Genomic DNA, 22567 nt, shown 5'->3' with positions numbered 1-22567 from the left:
AAGGAGACAAAATTCAAAAATAACTGATATGGGGACAGTTCATAGTTTGTATTCATTTCCTTTGAAAATGGTATATCTTTTACAATAAACTCAGAATAGCCTTCAGAAAGAAACACAGTTCATTCTATCTTCATGTATTTTCAGAAAATTTGACAGAAAAATATATTACAAACTTGCCTTCAAAATTTGGACCCTTCTTTAGCCTTGGGATCTCACTTAAATAATGTGAGATGCAACAAGCTTAGGGATAAAGAGAGTGACACGTGTCCCTTAAAAGACACTGACGAATGTCTGCAGTAAAAGACAAAAAACAAATAACAGAAAAGCTAACACATCAAAACATCTTGGGTGGGTCCCTTTCTGTTATATTTCTCATTTGTTTTAACAAGAAGATAGGATCTAATTCTCCAATTATTCTTCATCCTCAGAGTAAGTAGCCATGAGGTTTGAAAGTGATGTATTGTCTTCAGTTACCTATAAATTTACTTCAACCTGGGGATTTTCCATGTCCTTATTATTAACTTTGGGGGTGACTGTTACTTTTTCATTTTCTTCCTCATCATCTTCTGATATTTGTTCTAGAAACTAATTTTTCCATTTATTAAAAGCATCATCATCTGGCCAATCAAAGCTCAAAGCTTCTCTTTGTATCACTATTAAAGAATTTGTATTTTCTTCTAAAACATCAAATTCTCTCCCCATAGCAGTATAAAATAATTTTACTTTTACTAGTTCCTCATTTGTCTTTGCCCAGAACCAGTGGCTAGTTTCACTCATGATGTTTATCATTCTTTCATTTAATAATTCATCCATCTCCCTTTTCCACTTTTCTTTTTCTTCTAGTATATCAACAGATTCTAAAGCACAAGGAAATAGTGTGAATTTTTCAGCAATGTATTGGGAAAAATAGAGTGTTAATCTTCTCTGTAAAGAATCCCTTTCATCATCAAAATTCTCTAGCTTATTTAATAAATCAAAAATCTTCTCAACTTGATGATAAGGAATTTGGACTACAGATATACATATGATTGTAATATCATTATTTCTCTCCCTCCATTTCTGTGCAAGAAGAGTCAGCTTATCCTTATCCCTGTTCAACTCATCCATGAGGGCTGCAATTCTTGCCAACTAATCAAAGAAATTTGACCATTGTATTTTATCCCTCAAATATATTACACCCTGCTTTAACTTTTCTTCATATTGATTTCTCAATTCTATCTGCAACTCATGCAATTTTATTTTTTCTTCTTCAAATTCCTCTGTAGTATAGAATTGTGGCCTTTTAGGGGTGTTAGGTATTTCAATAATAGGGGTTGATCCAGATCTAACCAATGGCTGTGAAGGGTATGCAATTGTAGGTGCACTGGACTCTTCCATTTTTCTCTTCCCCAGTATCCTCTCCATTTGAGACATTTTGTTTTCCAATGATTGTATCTGTATACCCCTTTCCTCATATGCCTTTAAAACTTCTTCAAAGCTAGCATTGAGTTGGGCAAACTTATCTCCTTCTTGTCTAGATACAACACCACCCAATTTTAGCATTTCTGTAGCCATTCCTATTACTTGTTTGCTACTTACCTCATCAGGCCTATATACTGTCAATGTATCAGTATGTTCTCCAGTGGGAAACTCATGTATCCTGGTATTTTCCCTCTTATCTATGGACCACAAAACAAGGGCTTGGTGGTCATCACTAAATTTTATCCCTCTATGAGCCTACAATACCTCTTCAGCAATTTTCAGTTGAACATCCTTCTTCTTCCTTACTGAATAAAAAACAATAGCATTCGCTATATCCCATTTTGGCAGAAGGAGGACTCTTGATTGTCTAAATATTTGCCTTCTAGCTTCAGGAGTGAACCGGGAAAAATCACTCAAGAACTTTGATTTTACCTCTTCCTTGATAACCGGGTCAGATTTATTTGGTTGCTCAGCCTTGATCTTCTCATAGGTTTTCTCAAAATTCTTTATATTTAATCTCCAGAAAAAATGAGCAAAAGCCCTAGATCTTACAAAATTTTCATCATTAATAAATCTTTCAGAAGCCTGGGCAACAATCGGGCCAATTTCCTTACCTTGGTAATCAACAATGGTCAGGTCCAAGGAAGGTATAGGAGGTTCTTGTGGCTCTCCAACATTCAGGTCTGTAGAAGTGACAATCATATCCCCATCTCCTCCCATTTGTCTAAGCTGTTCCTTTAGAGATGCCTCATCATCTATTTGGATTGGAGACTGGCTTGGGGAGTATTGTTCTTTTTGAGAAGAAGAAGACCCCTGCTCCAATTTTTGTCTTTTTGGAGAGCTGGCTGCAGATGGACTTCTTGACCTTGACTTTGCATGAGTGGGTACCTGTTGCACACTCTGAACCATGACATAACCTATCCTTTTCTGCAATGTATATTGGCCAGGAGTTACTATATTTCTACTACTCATTCTTCTTTGTATTTCTGCTGCCTTGTCTGGGTATGCCTTAATAAGTATATCTTTCTTTTCATTCATAGTTTGAATTATTGTAGCAAAATTATTCATTAATTCCTATATTTTATATCCCCAGTATTTCTTATCTTTCAACGGGTCATATTGGGAGTCAAAAGCATTAATGAATTCTAGGTTTTTATTGAAAACTATTCATTTCTCTTTCATTAATTCTTGCTCCTGCAATGTGAAAACAATTCTGATTACATCTTTCGGATAGTAAACCTGATGCACCATATGGGAAGCTCTCACCCTTTCTCTTAACAGGTCATAGAATCCTTCAGGGTCAATGAATCTAGCGTGAGATTCTGCCATGTTGTATTTATTCAAAAACAAATTTAAATTCTTCCACCCCTTTTTAACAAAAACAAAATCATGCACCACAGTAACTATTGGAAAGAAAGTGTCCTTCTTTACCAATTCCCTCTCATCTATAGTACCTATCTACCATAAGAGCTCATCTATCCCTATCTTTAGAGGTACATGAAAAGGTAACACATGAGGTTTTCCTAATAAACCATAAACTCTTATTACTGTTGAAACATTGTAGGGAATTATATCCCTACAGTTGTGACTAACAAGTAGCCCCTTAGCATGGTCCTTGGGTCTGACCAATTCTAATAATGCTTGTGGGATTCTAGGGCTATCTCCTCTTAAAAGGAGTCTAAGCTTTGATGCAAAATACCTGTCAAATCTTACATAACTAGCATCAGTGGCCTCTGAAGTCATATCCACACTCCATAATTGCACTGGATTCCTTTCTCCATCCTTTGTGGTTTCTAACTCCATACCTTTGGAGAAGAAAGAATATCCTTTGTATAAACATACATGCATCATCAATGAATACCAATAGAATGGTTTGTTTACTTTCCCCTTTGCTATTCCAACCAACCCGTTGTGAATTTCTTTTGCTAAGAAAGTGGCAAAATCCAGAATAGTACTCATTCCAAATTGAAGGGTTTGAACAATTATAAGGACCACAAAACCTAGAATTTGATCACCTTCATCTATCCCCAAGATCTTGCAAAGAGAAAAATATAGTGCCTGAGCTATCAGATTGATATGTCTTCTTAACAATGGCTCTGGAGTAGTGGCTGTGATCACAAGCAAACTTCCAACCCTAGCAGCATACTCTTATAGTGGCCCTGTTCTGAAGTACACTTGTTGTGCATCATATCTAGTTTGCAAATCATCCAGATCAATGATTTCATGCACAATGTGGTTAGGGTTTAGGTTGAAAACCTCACTGAACAATTCAGGGCAAACCCTAAAAAGGTTGACCCCTAAATGATTTTTTACCCACCCTGTGATAGGGTCATACCTCTTTGCCAGGTCCATCAATAAATCGCTATCAAAGAAGACACTGGGGACTACTAATTTTCCAATGTCAAATTCCCATACATTGCTCATAGGAGTGTCCAATTTTTTCTCTGAAAACTATTTCCTAAACAACTCCAAACCTCCCATGGAAACCTGGGCATCCCTTATCCAATTAGCTTTGTCATAAAATCCTTCTGCCACAACCAATCTAGGGTTTTTTGGAATGAGATCCCTTCCCTTTGTTATTTCATGCACTGATAAAGGGAATTGTTTAAGAAAATCATCATGTACTGAACGTTTTAGATAATCTTTTTGTCCAGTAAACTCTTTTCGGGGCAGCATTTTAATCAAAACTTTGGAAAATTCACAACAGCAGATGCTTGAAATTTTACTCAAAAAGTCATGGAGCACTTACCTGCAAGAAATCGCACTTCAGCGCTATATGATGTCTTCTGCAATTTTATTGGAGTATTAACTGAGAAATTCTGTGCCTTAGCTCTAAAAACTTGAATGCCCTTTTCTTTTTGTACTTTGGTGATTCATTAGTGGTGAAATCGTGGGCTCTTTTTATGAATTAAAACCGCACGCACCAGGTCTGGATCACATTTACTCTCAGTAACCGTTGCCTGCAATTTGCACTCAAATTTGAATCCCATCCGTAGATTTTATCAGATCGCACGGTCCTAATTTAAAATAACAAGGCGTCACAGTCCTTTGTAAAACATGCTACGTGTCATCATCACACTTCCCTACATTACTTAAAAACTTGCATCTTTATTATGTGGGGATGCGTCAACCATCGATCAAGACAAGATCGGTGATTGGAATAATCCATTTTGTATTGATGACCAGCTAGCTATACGGAACAATAGGAAACTACCATATTAGCTTATATTGATGGATAACACTTTACGTCAATGGATACCGTATCATCTTTTGAGCAAGCAAGGGTTTGACATCATCACGACCATGTGTCACTACTGTGCTTCCCCGCATAACTTAAAAACCTAGTTTTTTTATTATTTGGGGAAGCGTCAACCGTTGATCAGGACATGATCAATGGTGATACCGCTTCTCATTCATTAAGTAACCAAAAATCTTCTGTGCATTCCTAGCATTACACGTCACCAGTCATTTGCAGTGTAGCATACTGAAATACAAAAATCTGACCCCACATTGCCACGCATTACCACCGTGCTTCCCCGCATTACTTAAAAAAACTGCATCTTTATTATGCGGGGATGCCCTGACCCTTGATTTCTGATAGATCAACGGTGATTTTAAAAAACATTTTAACTTGGCGTCCTCTTAGATGGAAAATCACAATTAAATGCATACAAAGGGTTTTCAAAAAAAAGGCATTATGACGTAAATAAAAATATTTAGGATAAAAAACCCCGCCAACATATTTGAAGAAAGTACCTCTTTTTTTAAAAAAAAAAGTGAAAATGAGGGCACCGCAGAACAAAGACATAGCTGATTTTTCACCCAAATATCAGAACAAATCCTATACTATGAAAAATCACACCAACAGTGGCTCTGTCTGGGGATGATAGACTACTTGAGTCTATGCAAGAATTCAAAATTTTCTAAGAGAGCAGACCACATACTTGGTAAAATGACAACTTCTTCAGAGAGCACAAGGCAACACACAAAAACAAGGAACCAGACTACACAAGGATATTTACAAGGATTTATAGAAAAAATAAAACGACAGGAAACCCTAAAACTACTGTTCATGGAAGAAAATAAGTATTTTTCAAGAAAAATACCTCTTCAAGAACTATCCATGAACTGGAAATTCAAGAATATTGTCAAATATATCTTTGAGTATGTAAGAATCTTCACCCAATGTATTTTGAATGAGGTATGGGCCTAACCAAATAGGATCAAATTTGCCATGTTTTCCTTTATCCTCAATTCTAGCCAAAATGCTCAAATTAGGATATTTGAACTGGTCAAAATCTCACGAGCTCATAGGAAAATTCTTGACAAAGCCCTCACTAAGGAAAATGTACCTCAAGATCTTTATCTTGATAGGTTCCAATCTATGGTAGGTCATTTGACCTCACCTTATTGTAAGTTCTTATTTGAGGAGGATGATGATTCATCGAGTCATCTGCATAACCAACCACTATATATTGAAGTCATGATACACTAGAAACATGTCTATCATGTGCTCATTGACAATGGAGCTAGTTTAAACATTTTCTTTGCTACTCTTCTTAGACAATTGGGCTATTCTAAAGATTCCATTGACATCCATCACAAGATAAGTATGAAGTCATGTGACAAAGTTGAGTGTAAATCTTTGGGTCTTGTTGTCTTGCCTCGCTAAGTTGGTCCTATAGAAAGGGATTTCACTTGTCAAGTCCTCAACATTCCATTAGCATACAACATCCTGATATGCTAAACTATGTTGAAATCTTTATACCCATAAATAAGGAATGTAAAGATCATCATGATAATAAGATAAAAAAATGGAGTATTCATTCAAGCCAAAAGAAACTAGGATGGATGAATATCACATAGAACCAGTTCTGTCATTGACATCTCTTCTTGAATCTCCCCATCATTATGGGAGACCATCTGAAGCAAAGAGACCCTTTGTGTTGAAACCTAAAACTAAATAAAATGGTACTTTTATCAAATCTATTGTACCTCTCAAGGAGGAAGATGAAAAAAAAAGCCATTGTTGCATGTATATTCAAAGAAGAAACTCTAGTTGACCTTACAGAATAGTCTCATGAAATTACTTTGAAAAAGTATGGTCTAGGTCTTAAAATCATGAAATTATTTGGCTACAAGGGGAATGGTCCAATTGGATGCAACAAAAATGGTTTGATTGATCCTATCAAAGAGGTAGCTAGAAGGTCTTGAGATACATCCAGCCTAGGCTTCAAGAAGATTCCCTTCCATCTAGGGATTAACAACTTTACACTAGAACCTAAAAGTTCATCTAACCATGAGTCATAAGCTGAGTCAACTAACCATGAGGATGATGTTGAAAATAAGGATCCTTATCCTTATCCAATTCCTAATGATCTTGATAAATTATTTGTAGAACTAGATGACTGTGTACCACATGTCAACACTATGGATACTGATAGTGATTCTTCTAACAATATTGTTAATTCTCCCTATATTAAAAAAGAATAAGAAGTGTCTAGTCACACTTTAGTCCTTGAGAAACTTTTTTAAAATTGAGATGATGAAGGAGAATTTTACCCTATCATTGTTGGGTAATTCTACAGTTTTTCCCCATGTAGCATAGACTCTCAAGAGTATGAATTTGACTCTCTGTCATAAGCAACTACAAACAAAGACATAGATCAAGTTCATTTATATGAAAATCAACTCAAAGTAGGTGAATCATTTAGGGTTAGGTTGGATGAGTCTTATCTAACTAGTGTCATTGAGACTTTGATTAATGATGCTAGAACTCAAAGGTATTTGAACACACTTGTGGATGAAGTTACTCTAGGTCTCAAATTGCTTATCCACACATTTGATGATTATACTTTGAATCCTATCAAACCACCACATCTCTTTAACTCACCCATTCCAAGCTCATAGACTAGAATTCCAATGCATCTAGTGAAGTCCCTACATTCTAGAATGACTATGCTCTTTCCTATTACTTAAAAATTTTCAAACCTATAATGTCTTGCACCAGTGAACAAAGCATCGACATGATTGAAGCTAACATCAAATGTCTTAGTCACACAATAAAAAAGAAAAGAAATAAAAGGTCTGATGGTGAAAACCACATTGTGGTAGTATCAAAACCTAAAATAGTAAAAATAAAAGATGTATCCAAAGGTGAGAACCTCTCCAAGGCACCTATGGACAAGATATTTGATGCACTTCCTAGTAATTTTCAAGAAAGATCATTAGTATAGTCATTATCTCCAAAAGAAAAAGAGGAATTTATTGTCTTCTTCAAAGAGAAAAAGATAAATTTTGTGTAGACATACTTAGACATGATGGGCTTGGATCCTAATCTCATAATGCACCACTTATCTATTGTGCCAGGAGTTAAACTAGTCAAATATAAAATTAGATAACGGAATCCTCATGTTGCATTACTTGTTAAATTTGAACTAGATACGCTATTGAAAGTTGGTTTCATCTATGCTATTGATTATGCTTAGTGGATATCAAACATTGTTCTAGTTTCTAAGCATGACAAATCTATTAGAGTCTGTACAAATTTCTAAGATTTGAACTTAGCATGTCTAAAGGATGATTTTCCACTCTCCAACATTTATATGATAGTGGAAATGATAGTAGGAAATGAAATGTACTCACTCATGGATGGATTTACTGGTTATAATCAGATCAAAATTTCATTAGAAGATCAAGAAAAGATTGCTCTCACTTGGGTATGGGGAACCTTATGTTGGAATGTGATGCCATATGGTCTGAAAAATGTTGGTGCCATGTATTAGAAGGTAGTTACTACAATCTTCCATAATATGATGCATAAGACCATGGAGGACTATGTCAATGACACCTTGGCTAAGAGCACAAAATGAAACACTCACCTTCAAGATTTGGGACCCATCCTAGATTGTATGGAGAAATTTAGTCTAAGACTTAATCCCAAGAAATGTGCATTTGGTGTAACATTTGGGAAATTACTTGGTTACATTGTGTATACAAAAGGAATCGAGGTCAATCCAGGGAAAGTTCAAGAAATCATTGACATGCCTACACCTTGTAATATTAGTCAGATGAGGGGCATACAAGGAAGACTTTAATCCATTCACAGATTCATCTCATAGCTAGCGGATAGGTCACAACCTTTTACCAAGACTCTACATAAAGGTGTGAAATATAACTAGAGCTAAGATTGCAATTAGAGCCTAATAAAGATAAATACATACATTGCTAATCCACCAATCTCGACGCCTCCTATCTACAAGAAACCTCTTATTTTGTACATGTTAGCAATAGAGTCATCTCTTGGTATTTTTCTATTTCAAGACTACAATGATAACAAGGAAAGATCTATCTACTATCTAAGTCACACATTGATTTCTTATGAAATGAATTACAGTATCATTGAGAAGGCTTGCTTGGCAGTTGTCTTTGCTTCCTAAAAACTGAGACACTACATTCTTGCTCATACTACATGATGGTTACTAAAATTGATCTACTAAAGTACTTACTTAGCAAGGCAACTCTAATAGGAAGGTTAGCTAAGTGGGTCATGATATTAAGCGAGTTTGGCATTCAATATGTTGAGAGAAAGGATATCAAAGGAAAAGAAATCACTGATCAATTAGCAGAAGCACCAATGTAGAGTCTTCTTCTGCTAAACATTAACTTCCCTAATAAATCAATCCTAATGCTCACACACCAAACTTGGGTGATGTTCTTTGATGGTTCCTTCACACAATAGGTATTTGGTGTTGGGCTCTTACTCATAACACAATAGAGGTATTCACTTCCTAAGGTGTACAAGAGTATGTTTCTTCATACAAAAAACATTATAGAATATGAAGCCCTAGTTAATGGCATAAAGATTACAGTTGAATAGAGAGTGGATGAATTAAATATGTTTAGTTATTCACAGCTCATAATCAACTAGGTCAATGATGTGTACTAGATGAAGGATGAAAAATTGATACTTTACAAATACATGGTGGATGACCTAAACAAATAATTTTCTCATATCACTTTTCAATAAATTCCTTGAGAAGATAGTGAAGCATCGAAAGTGATGGCTACTCTTCCTTCCATGTTACAAATGCCAAAGAATGATCTTCAACATGAGTTCCTAGTGGAAACATTATGCTACCATGCCTATAATTCCCTTAAATCTTGGATGGCCTATTCTATTGTGGGACATGACTCATTTTGCTACCATCATAAATACTCTAACTTGCATGACCAAACCATCTTAGAAAATTTAACATAGAATAAAAAATGTCACCTTATCTACAATGCTTCATGGTATGTTGTTATTCTTGATGACTTGTGTTAGTAAACAGTTTTTCTCAAATGGTTTTATATGCAAAATAGAGAAAAATGTATACCAAAAAATGAATTCCTTTAAAGGACTAGGAATTCTCTTCTTAAAGTTTCTTCAATAAAATAGGTGCAACTATCTTGATTATAAATAATGATTTTTGATCTTTTAACTCAACATAAGTATATTTTCAAAATACAATCTGCTAACAATGTTGAATCAACTTATTCTATATCATCAATATAAAATAGATTTCTATGCTAAAGAACCACTTGATTCTAACTATCAATATTATCCACATAATTGAAAATTAAGTAATCGAGCAGGCAGATTCAATAAAACTCACTTCTCACAGCTTCCCAAATTTTGAACTGGCAATTTCAGAATTGGCAACAAACATAGCAAGAGCTTTTTATATAAATACTATCTTAAGAAACACTAATTCAAATAAGAAGATGATAGAATCTACTTCCAAAAGCTTTTGACAAAATCAAACTGGACAGTTTTCTTTGTATTTACTGAAATCTGAAATGCTACTTCTAAAACTTAAGATTAAACCTAAAACAAAAATGTTTTGTCTATCGGTTTGCTGGAGATTAACCCTATGGCATACTAATTATTACATATTTATAAGGCATGGGGTTGGATAGTTGCCAAAATTACCCCACCAGGAGTAAAATAGTCTTTTGGTTAAGACAATTGTGCTAACCAAAATGCAAGAAAAATAAAGAAACAGAAAAGAACAACAAAGCAACTATGTGTAACTACATCTTTTGATTAGATATCACCATCCCATTGGCCATGTTTATTGCTTCTTTCCATGCTTCATAGGTAGTTGAAAATTCTTAAATAATGGACTGATGGAGTAGACCAATGTAAGAAAGCCACTGCTTCCAAATTTCCTTTTCTTTCTTCAATTCCACTATCTTTTCTTCATGCATTTCCAAGTGTTTCAAATTAATTATCAGCATGGCTTCAGTGTGTGATACATTTGAAAAGTCTTGCTTAGTTGGTGTCTTCTTGTCCCAAAGTTCTTAGAATTTCTTTTGAACCTCTTTGATTACTTTCTCAGATTGGGCAATGTAGTCTTCTTCTTTTCATGTGAAATGCTTGACAAACTTCTTAAGGTCTCCCTGAATTATTTGGTGTATGACCTTAAGTTCTTGTGGTGTTTCTTTGATTTTAGTCATGCCTTGTATTAATGCTTCATTCCTCCATTCAATAAAATCTTTGATTACATACAAGGCTTTCTCATCTAAACTTGCCATTGGACATTCAACCTGGAACTTTTGTAGTCCAAATTCTTGGATATCTTCTAGCCATATCACTACCTTCGCCCAATTATTTCTTTCCTTCTCATATCCTTCATTTCTTGGTTCTACCTTTTTAGTGATGGTGGAGATTTCTTTCAAAGCCTTATCCAAGAGACTTATATGTTTCACAGTGTCATCTAGGATGCCTTGCACCCATTCCCTTGTTGTCTTTGCAACTACTTTGCATTTGTGTAGGTTATCAAGAGATTCTTGGTTGGTTGTAGAGGACACATCAACAATCACTGACATCTCGCTGATATGTTTTTCTTCAGGATGAAGGATGACATTGATATATTGTGCCATACTCTTTATTGTCTCCTTCATCTCATGTTTATCTTTTCCATCCTTCCACACTCTGTGTGCAATTTTCTTATTAAAGGTTTCGAAGAATTTCATATCTACTTCATGGTTTCCTTTTTCCAAATCAACCTTTGTTATCTAGTAGTCCTAAGGAGCCAAGGATTCATGTGAGCTTCCATCTGGTGGCATTTCTATTTCAGTCTACCAATGCCCTGAGTTTTTATCAAATCTGATCCTTGAATCTATCTTGGCTTTCTTGGCTTTCTTCACCTTAGGTGTTTTTCCCAAGCATTTACTGACTAAATAATCAATTGGCATGGAAAAGGGAGCCATGCTCTGCTTCTTTTCAATAGAAGTCTCCAACCATTTAGGTGTGACTGATTCTTTATCGATGGTAGGGGAGAACTTGACCAAGGTGAGATTACTCTCTTGGCCCTCAGTATTCATCAGTGACTTCTGAGGTTCAGGTACACTGTCCACCATAAGTGGTTCTTCTTCAACCTTGAGATCAACTATAACTATACTCTTGGCTTTGGCTATTGATGCCTTCTTTGTTCTTGAATGGGTCACCCTTTTAGTTTTAGGGGTCGCTACTTGAACTTGAAGTTGAAGTGGTGATGGAACTACTTTAGCTTCAACTTCAACCGAATCTATAATAGGACCATGAATATCTTGATTAGTGACCAATTTTTGCTTTTGAGGAGCCTTTTTACTTTTGGTTTTTGAAGACTTCCTAGTCGGGTCAGGGGTGGCAACAATTTTTTATTTTACCCAACTTGTAGTTCTAGCTAGCACATCCGTAGTCCGAGAGAATACATCATCCTCTTCTCTTCTTCCCCAATCAATTTTTGGAATAGGCATGCACTCAATCTAGTCAATGTAAAATGGGTTAAGCACCTCTTTAGAATCTTCGTCTTTCAGCCTACATGTATCAAGATCCACATTAAACATTTTGATTTGTTCAATTGTTAGTCTCAACAATAGTCTTTTCCTTCTTTTGAAACCATGTGCCCAAGCAACTTTCCCTCAATCACAACAAAAATTGATCTGTTAGGGTTCAAAGAAATTCTATGTTCCCTACATTTTCAAGTACTTTCCTCAAATCTTTCAAGTGTTTCTTTCATCTTTTGGAAAACACTATCATGTCATCAAGATACATTGCGACACATTTATCCAGAAAATGACCAAAGGTTGAATTCATGGCTTGTTGAAAGGAATCCTTTTATAGGCAAAAGTACCCAAAGGTGTTGAAAATGCAGTTTTGTGTTGATCTTCCTTGACAATTTCTATCTAATTATAACTCGAGAAACCATCTAGAAAGGACATCATCTCCGAACTAGCAATTGTTTGAAGAATTTGATCCATTGTAGGTAAAGCAAAATTATCTTTTAGGCTTGCTTGATTAAGGTTTCTAAAGTCAACATAGATCCTTATCTCTCCATTCTTCTTTTTGACTGATTTTATATTTGCCAACTAGGTGGAATGATGAATTGGAAAGATGATGCAAGCTTTAAGCATTTTGTCTATTTCTTTGAAAATTACATCAGAAACCTTTGGATTGTATGTTCTCAACTTTTGCCTAAAAGGGGTAGTATCTAATTTTAGAGTGATATGATGCTTGAATTGGCCATTTATAAAAGTTTTAAAATCTTCATAAGACCAAGCAAAGACATCCATATATTCTGTAAGAATTTTGATGAATCTTTCTTTCTTGTCTTCTCTACAACAGGTTCCCAAGTTGATAATTTTGGGATTATGCTTATCTCCCAAATTGACCTTTTCAGAATCAGCATTTAGATTTTCTTTAGGTGATAAGTTTTTGTCCAGGAAAGCATCTCACCTATCAAAGAGTCTTTCAAGCTCAACTAGGGCTTTTGGTATTACATTTCCTTTTAATTGTAACACATCACTTTCATTAGTGAGATTAGGACAAAACTCTCTACATTCAAAATCTAAACCTTCAAAAGAATTAGTAGAGAATTTTTCAATACTTTGTAAAAAAGCATTAATATGAGCATCATCCTTAAGTACTTTCCATGAATTGTTATTGTCTAGGATGCTTGGCCTATGAATGATCTCAACTAAATATTTTTTATTTATGAAGTCTGAGTAGGGAATCAGTAAAGAGGCTGATACTACTAAAGAGTCAGCTTTATCATTTAGTTATCTAGGGATTGCTTCAATTGTAAAGGCTTTAAAATATTTGATCCCATCGCACACATGATTCCTATAATGTTTCATTCTTTGATTCTTAACTAAGAACATGTTTTTAACCTACTTTACTATTAATTTAGCATCTCCCCTTGCCTTTAGTAGTCTAATATTTCTTTGTTGGAAATATTCAGGACTAAAAAGGTTACTGAGAAGGGAGGGGTGAATCAGTAAACTTTAAAAAAAAATTTAAACCAATTCTGCATAATAACAAATTCACCATTCATTCATCTTCTTTACTATACGGATGAAAAGATTAACACACTGATTTGGTGACCCAGAAACCTTTCAATTTGAAAGTAAAATTGGGGTGGGGATGATGCCCATGAAATTTCAATACTGTAGTATAAAGTTGGCCAGTTAAGGCTTACAATGATCACTTCTGGTGATCTGCCCTGTTAGGAGCAAGTAGGACTGCTAGATCCACCTTGTTAGAGGATTTACAAACATACAATGAAGTATGCACTCTGTTAGGAGATTTAAAAAAGACTTTTAAGTCTACCCTGTTAAAGGATTTACAAACTGATTCACCTATTAAGATGAAGTAGTGGATCTGCTTGCAACTAGTTTGCTGATTAGATCTTATGTACTGATCACTTGATGTGATGGATATATCTTTGCTACTCCTTGATAACCTTGCTGAATACTCTGCTGCTAATTCTCTTTCAATTCACTCAATTACATTCTTACTTCACTCTATTGAAAATGGCACAATACATTACATAAATACCATTCCAATATTTATAGCAACAAGGTCGGCTGAACACAAGTGGACAAAACATTACTAAGTCGGCCAGATAGTAGAAAAGTTAGGTTCCTCAAACTCACTCGATGACCTTCTGATACTCGACATCCACTGCAATACACTGCATCATCATGTACTTAGTAAGAGTAGGGGTACGATCCATACTAATCATTCTGAGTAGCTTGGAACTTGGTAACCACTGGTGACTCGGTAAACATTGTGTCACTCGGTAGAAACTAACTCCGACGATTCACTTGGTAAGCACTGAATACTTCTTTTACCTTTCTATCTTGGTAATCACTGAAACCTTCATTTACCTTCCTGACTCAGTAAACACTAAATCCTTAGTTTACCTTCCTAACTCGGTAAATACTAAATCCTTCATTTACCTTCCTGACTCGGTAAACACTAAATCCTTCGTTTACCTTCCTGACTCAGTAAACACTAAATCCTTTGTTTACCTTCCTGACTCGATAAACACTACTGAACATACTTGGTAACCAATGAATGCTCAGTATGAACTATAAACTGAGTGATGAACTCGGTAAGAATTCAGAATCAAATAAGTGTTGTAACTAATGACAAATGTATCATTATTCCAACATTCTTATTATCTTGGCTTCTTCTATACCTAGAAGTAGAGCTTCATATTTTGCTATATTATTGGTATTTTCAAAAGAAAGTTTTTAAGAGGAAGGAAAATTTTGAACATTACGAGATATTACCACTATGCCAGCCCCAAATCCATTAGAGTAGTAGCTCCCATCAAACTCTAAAGTCCATAGTGAGTCTTCAACTTCTGATTTCTTAGTTGTTTTCTCATTTTCAGACAAAATCAAATAGTTAGCAAAATCAGTCTCTTGATAAAGGATCTGAGATTTGGGATCATCAAATGGAAAGACTGTATATTTGGATTTGGCTTCAGGTAACAAGGTTACTTTTTCTTTCCCTATAGGTATAATAGCTTAAGACCAATCCATTTTAACTTCCCCTCCCAGATCTCAACAAAAAGTTTGGCTAAGAAGAATACCATAACTAGTAGGAATGTCTACTGCTAAAATAGTAAGCTTAATTCACTTTTGAGGGAAATATACTAAAGAAACTTGGGCATCTTTAATCTCACCTATTAAATTAACTTGCTTGGAATCTATGGAATAACACTTACCAAAGGTTTTGGTTAATGTAAGATCAAGAGCCTTTGCTGCTGCAACTTGCATTATGTTGTTAGAAGCACCTATATCTATGATGCAATTATTTAGCTTAAAACCATGAAGGAAGATGGATACATAAAATGGATTAGATTTTTGAGAAAAAGGAGCTTTAGGGCTAACTTTGTCTGGTTGAAGTATCCTTTCTTGGTTATTAGATGCTTGGGTCTCCTATTTCTTTTCCTAAGGAATTTCACTTGTTTTCTTAGCAAAAATTTCATTATTCCTTGAGACCCTGGTTCCATTTATTTGTTTAGTTGTTAAATTAGGGAAAGATTGGTGAACATATTCAATTAGTTTATTGAGCTCTCTAGGGTTCACTCTTAAGTATTCAGCAGGGGAAATCTGTATTTTAGATGCTTTACAAAACTCAACAATGTCAAATGAGGAATCAAGATCAGACCTTTTTAGGATTTGGGGTGTCTTTGACTACATGGGTGATGACTTATTCTCATTTTCCCCTTTTGTCTTTAATTCCTTTTCTTGAATAGGGGTTTCATTATTTTTAGAATCATCAGCTTTAGCAGCCCTCTTCCCATGGATTAAGATTGTGCATGCAGCTTCTTCTAAGGTTAAAAGGATATCACCACTTCTATCAGAATCATATTCATATTCAAGATAGTAGCTTACAGAGTCACCAGGTTCTTTAGAAGGTTTTCCTCTATTTTTACATTAGTTGAGGCTACTTTTTCTGCTTCAAGTTGCTAATATTTTATATTCTCAAGACAAGAACTTCCCTCATGATCATTCATAAGATGAAAAATACACATGTTATTTTTATTAAGTGGAGCTTCAAACTATAATCTTTGTTAATTTGGGGGAAAATTAATTTTTTTTCCTTGAAAATTTCTTTGACCTAAATATATTCTTGGAATATCTTGGTATTGAGTGTTCATCTTAGGAATTTGCTTCTTGATAGTCATCACATCATTCATGAGTTTCTGAACTAATGGGTCTAATTTTTAGAAGTATATGGTTGTGACTTTGAAGTCTACATTTCTTGTTTCGACTTCCCTATGGCTAAAAGGTCATCCTCTAATTCAATAGCTAGTCTTTGAGCAACATCAATATCTACTACCTTGTCTCTTCTTAAATGAAAATTGATATTTGGAGGCATTGCATTAACAAAGAAACCTTTGCAATTTTTTGCATTAGGTCTCTTAGTAGAAGTGATTTTATGAAGTATTTTATTGAGTTTTTCTACAAAATCTCTCATGGGCTCATGTACTTCTTTCTTTAATTGGGTCAATTGGAGGAGCAAGGTATGTTCATCATCAGCAGATTTAAACCTATTTTCAAAATCATTTCACATCTCACCCCAGGTGGTGATAGACCCTTGTGGGAGATGGTAAAACCAATCTACAACATCATCAATCAAGGTTTGTACAAATAGCCTTACAACTACATCTTTATGAGTGACATCAAGAACTGCACATGTAATGTTAAAGGCATTGAGATGTTCATCAGTAGATTTCTTCCCATCTCCATAGAATTTGGGTAATACTTCTCTAGCACCTTTAGAAAGAGGATTCAATTTAGCTCCAAGGGCTAGGGGACCTACTTGTACACCCCATGGGTTAGCAGTCATTCTTGGTAGGATGAAACTCAATGGTTGAGCATTAAAAATGGAAGGTACTAGTGTCCCTAGTAAGATTAGGGCTTGGAGGCTTACAATTACAGGGGTAGGTTTTTGAGGAGATGTTGGTCTACTTTTTCTTTTAATAGATTTTTTGTGTTTATTAAAGAGATTAGGAGAAAAATTAAGACTCTTTACAAATTCGTAAGACTGATCGATAAACCCCTTCCTTTCTTCACTTTGAGTATACTTCATACTAGCTAGTTTATCTCAATAAAAAAAAATTCAATACTCAAAATGGCCTCGAAACTAGTCTATCGACTACTACTTCTTCATTAGCAACTGGTACACCTCTAATGAATTTGGCCCTTTCTTCTTTCCTTTCAAGTACTTGGTTAACTTGTGTAAACTATTCTAGGCTTGTTTTGAGTTTCCAAGCTTGTACACTTAGATTTGAAATAATGTCCTCTTGAGTATTATCAAACCCTAAGCTTGGTTGAAGTACAGGGAAAATTTCATGATGAGGTAAAAAAATTTCTAGTCCTCCCCAGCGGAGTCACCAAAAACTATTAGTAAACAGTTTATATGCAAAATAGAGAAAAATGTATACCAAAAAATGAATTCGTTTACAAGACTAAGGAATTCTCTACTTAAAGTTTCTTCAATAAAATAGGCGTAGCTGCCTTTATTGCAAATAATGATTTTTGATCTTTTAACTCAACAGAAAGATATTTTCAAAATATAATCTGCTGACAATGTTGAATCAACTTATTCTATCTCATCAATATAAAATAGATTTTTATGCTAAAGAACCACTCAATTTTAACTATCAATATTATCCACATAATTGAAAATTAAGTAATCGAGCAGGTAGATTCAATAAAACTCACTTGTCACAGCTTCCCAAATTTTGAACTGGCAATTTCAGAATTAGCGACAAACACAAAAAAATATTTTTATATAAATAGTATCTTTAGAAACACTAATTCAAACAAGAAGATAATAGTATCTACATCCAAAAGCTTTTAACAAAATCAAACTGCAGAGTTTTCTTTGTATTTGTTGAAATCTGAAATGCTACTTTTAAACTTAAGATTAAACCTTTAAAAAAAAAAGCTTTGTCTATTAGTCTACTACAGATTAACTCATGCCATACTAATTACTAAATATTTATAAGGCATGGGGCTGGACAATTGCCAAAATTAACTTGCTAGGAGTAAAATAATATTTTGGTTAACACAATTGTACTAACCAAAATGCAAGAAAAATAAAACAATAGAAAAGAACAACTAAGGGACTATGTTTAACTACATCTTTTGGTCAGGTAGCACCATTCCCGCTGGCCATGTTTCTTGCCACTTTCCATGCATTATAGGTAGTTGAAAATGTTGAAATAACAGACTGATGCGGTAGACCAATGTAGGCAAGCCGTTGCTTCCATATTTCCTTTTCTTTCTTCAATTCCACTATCTTTTCTTCATGCATTTCCAAATGTTTCAGATTAATTATTAGTATGGCTTCAGTGTGTGCTACATTCAAAAAGTCTTTCTTCATTGGTGTCTTCTTGTCCTGAAGTTCCTAGAATCTCTTCTAAATCTCTTTGATCACTTCCTCAGATTGGGCAATAGAGTCCTCTTATTTTCCTGTGAAATGCTTGAGAAACCACTTAAGGTCTCCCTAAATTATTTGGTGTATGACCTTAAGTTCTTGTAGTGTTTCTTTGATTTTATTCATGCCTTGTATTAATGCTTCATTCCTCTAGTCAATACAATCTTTGCTAATACACAAGGCTTTCTCATCTAAACCTACCACAAGACATTCGGGCTAGAACTTTTTTACTCCAAATTCTTGGATATCTTCCAACCATATCACTATCTTCACCCAATTGTTTCCTTCCTTCTCATATCCTTCATTTCTTAGTTCTACCTTTTTAATGATGGTGGAGATTTCTTTCGAAGCCTTATCTAGGAGACCTATATGTTTCACAGTGTCATCCAGGATGCTCTGCACCCATTCCGCTACTGTCTTTGCAACTACTTTGCATTTATGTAGGTTATCAAGAGATTGTTGGTTGGTTGCAAATGACATATCAACAATCACTAACATCTCACTAATAGATTTTTCTTTAGGATGAAGAATGGCATCAATATACTATGCCATAATATTTATTTTCTCCTTCATCTCCTATTTATCTTGTCCATCCTTCCACACCTTGTGTGCAATTTTCTTATTAGAGGATTTGAATAATTCCATATCTACTTCACATTTTCCATTTCCCAACTCAAACTTTGTTATTTGGTAGTCCTAAGGAGCTAGGGATTTGCATGAGCTTCCATCTAGCGGCATGGCCATTTCAGCCGACCAATGCCCTAAGTTTTTATCAAATCTGATCCTTGATTCTATCTTGGCTTTCTTCACCTTAGGTGTTTTTCCCAAGCATCTATTGACTAAATCATCAATTGGCATGGAAAGAGGAACCATGCTCAACTTCTTTTCAATAGAAGTCTCCAACCATTTAGGTTTGATTGATTCTTTATCAGTGGTAGGGGAGAACTTGGCTAAGATGAGATTATTCCCTTGGCCCTTAGTATTCACTAGTCTTTTGAGGTTCAGGTACACTATCAACCATAGGTGGTTCTTTTGCAACCTTGAGATCAACTATCACTATACTCTTGACTTTTTCTACTGATACTTTCTTTGTGCTTGAACAAGTCACCCTTTTAGTTTTAGGGGTGCCTTCTTGAACTTGAAGTTCAAGTGGTGATGGAACTACTTCAGCTTCAACTTCAACCAAACATGCAATAGGACCATGAATAACTTGATTAGTGACCACTTTTTTCTTTTGAGGAGTCTTTTTACTTTTTATTTTTGAAGACTTTCCAGTCAGGTCATGGGTGACAACAATTTTTTATTTTATCAAACTTGCAGTTCTAGCTAGCACATCCTTAGTATGAGAGAATACATCATCCTCTTCTCTTCTTCCCTAATTAATTTCAAGAATAGGCATGCACTCAATCTGGTCGATGTAAAATGGGTCAAGTACCTCTTTAGAATCTTCCTCTTTCAGCTTGCATGTATCAAGACCCACATTAAACATATTGATTTGTTTAATTGTTAGTCTTGACCATAGCCTTTTCCTTGCTTCAAACTCATTAGGACAATTTGCCCAGTAGTCTTCCAACTATGGAATGTGAACAATAGAGACTACATTTTTAATGTTGTTCTTGACAAACCCTAAATAATCAAAATCTTCCTGAGAGGAGAAGGGTTTAAAGCACAAATGGGTCAATGATGCTTTTGTTAACATGGCTTGATTTAGACTAGGAAACCTATAGTGGCCAATTTCAGTAGGAAAGAATATAGAAGAAGACCTCTTAGAAATCTCAAAAGGCTCTATCATAGAGACAAATTGTCTACACATTTTAGATAAAACAATAAAGTATGAGCAATAATGAGGCAACTTCAATGGTTCATCAAAAAATCCACCTACTCTGAGATATGTGAACCTAGGGAAATGAATGTAAAAGCAACCATAGACTTGTATAGATTGCATGGCTTCTTTAGATAGTCTATTATTTTTGTGACCTTGAAGTTCAAAGATGAGCCTTCACAAAAAGACATCATTTACCCTTCTGAACTCTTTACACAAAGTAGCTTCTTGAAGGTCATTGTAATATTGGTGAATGGGCATTTCATCTATCCATGGTGAATGCAAAAGGTTTTCCTATTCTTTAGATGCTACTAGGACATAAATCAAAAAGGAAGACAAGAAAATTGGACCAAAGTTGTTCACAGCCACTAAATTGTTGTGCAAATTCTCAACAATTAGGTTTGCCTAGTCAATGAACTTATCTCCTTCTATAATCTTTTAGATAAAGAAATACATCCATGTCTCCCAATGAAATGCATGTTCATTTCCCTTAATTTTGGTCAATAGAAGTACAATATCTACAATTTCCTTGATGAAATGCTCAATGGTTAATGGTTTGGGCAACCTTGAACCACCATCTGCCAGTTTTAGAAGCCAAGACTAAGCTACTTTATTATCATAATTTCTTTTTCTTTAGCATATAGGCATTCTACTTCCTCAAACATCCATGGTTCATAGGGTTCTTTGTGAGGGATCCTAAAGGCCAAATAAACACTGGTTTTGTTTATCTTAACTATCACTTCCCCATAAATTTTCCTGATACACCTTGTGCTAGGATCATAATGATTTGCACAGTCAATAACTAGCTTTGGGCATGTGATTGCTACAGGAAAGGTGGCGCCTTCAAGCAACCCACTATTAACTAGTCTTTGGTATATGGGACCTGACTAGGTGTTCCTAGCTCTTTCAATGACATCGGTTAAATTTTTATTAACCAAAAATGTGTCATGAATTTCAGGAAAAGAGCTAAGGAGACATGGCTTTTCAAATTTGGGCATTTTGGGGTGAAATAACATCATTGCTTTCTATGGGATGACAGGTTCTAAAAGATACAAATGGAAATATTTCAAAACAAAAGCAAGCACAAATAAAATTGCAGAGGGTAATGGCAGTGCACTTACAGTTTGATAGAGTTATATCCTACGACTCATTCTCCCTACCAGATGATGCTAGAATTTCTTTTGCAAATGGCAGAATAAATAGTGAAATGGAAAAATAAATGCATTTAAGGGATAACTTACAAAGGAAATCATAGTATAGATATGGCAAGTAAATATAATACTTACTATTTGTGTGCTACACATCAGAAAAGACCCTCTGAGTGATTTTTTTATAAATGCCCATCAAATCTACACACCTATTAATGCTCCATGTCATCATGAAATGAAAAATTTTCCTTTTGCCAAATCTTGCCATATCATAACACATGCCACTGTAATGTTCTTATTTATTATCTCACATGCCTTGGGAAGTGTCTTTATTGCGACCAACCTCACTTTTTTAATTCAAAGATTGAATGCCTACATGAAAACATAATGTTAGTATATGAAAGCGATATCAAAGTTGAAGTTGAAGTTTGAGATGATTGAGCTTCAACTTCAACTTTGGTTTCACCAAGGCTGATTCGGGTAGAGAAAGTGGACTTTGTCATATGAAAGATAGAAGGGAGCTCAAACTTGAACTTGAAGTTAATTGAAACTTCAAGTTCAACTTCACGACTAAGAAATCACTCACGACTAAATCCCCCTAAGACGAGAAAAATATAGGTGGTAACAACTTGTTTAGGAGAGGTCTCGATGGAACACTACTTAGATGTTTAGAACATGATTAGTCCAAATGAATAGTAATCAATGTATAAGAGGGAATTTGTGAATCTCACTCTAATAGCTTGACACTAGCTCGTAAACTTATTAGAGCTAGTTACTATTGGCCAAATATGGAGTAAGAGTCAATAAAATATGCCAAGTCTTGCAAATAGTGCTAGCTCTATAGAAATCTGATTCACACTACAA

The sequence above is a fragment of the Cupressus sempervirens genome, chromosome 3 (genome assembly GCF_028749045.1).
Source record: "Cupressus sempervirens isolate cs-2001-9-10 chromosome 3, ASM2874904v1, whole genome shotgun sequence".
Classification (NCBI taxonomy): Eukaryota; Viridiplantae; Streptophyta; class Pinopsida; order Cupressales; family Cupressaceae; genus Cupressus; species Cupressus sempervirens.
This window is presented reverse-complemented; position numbering follows the sequence as displayed.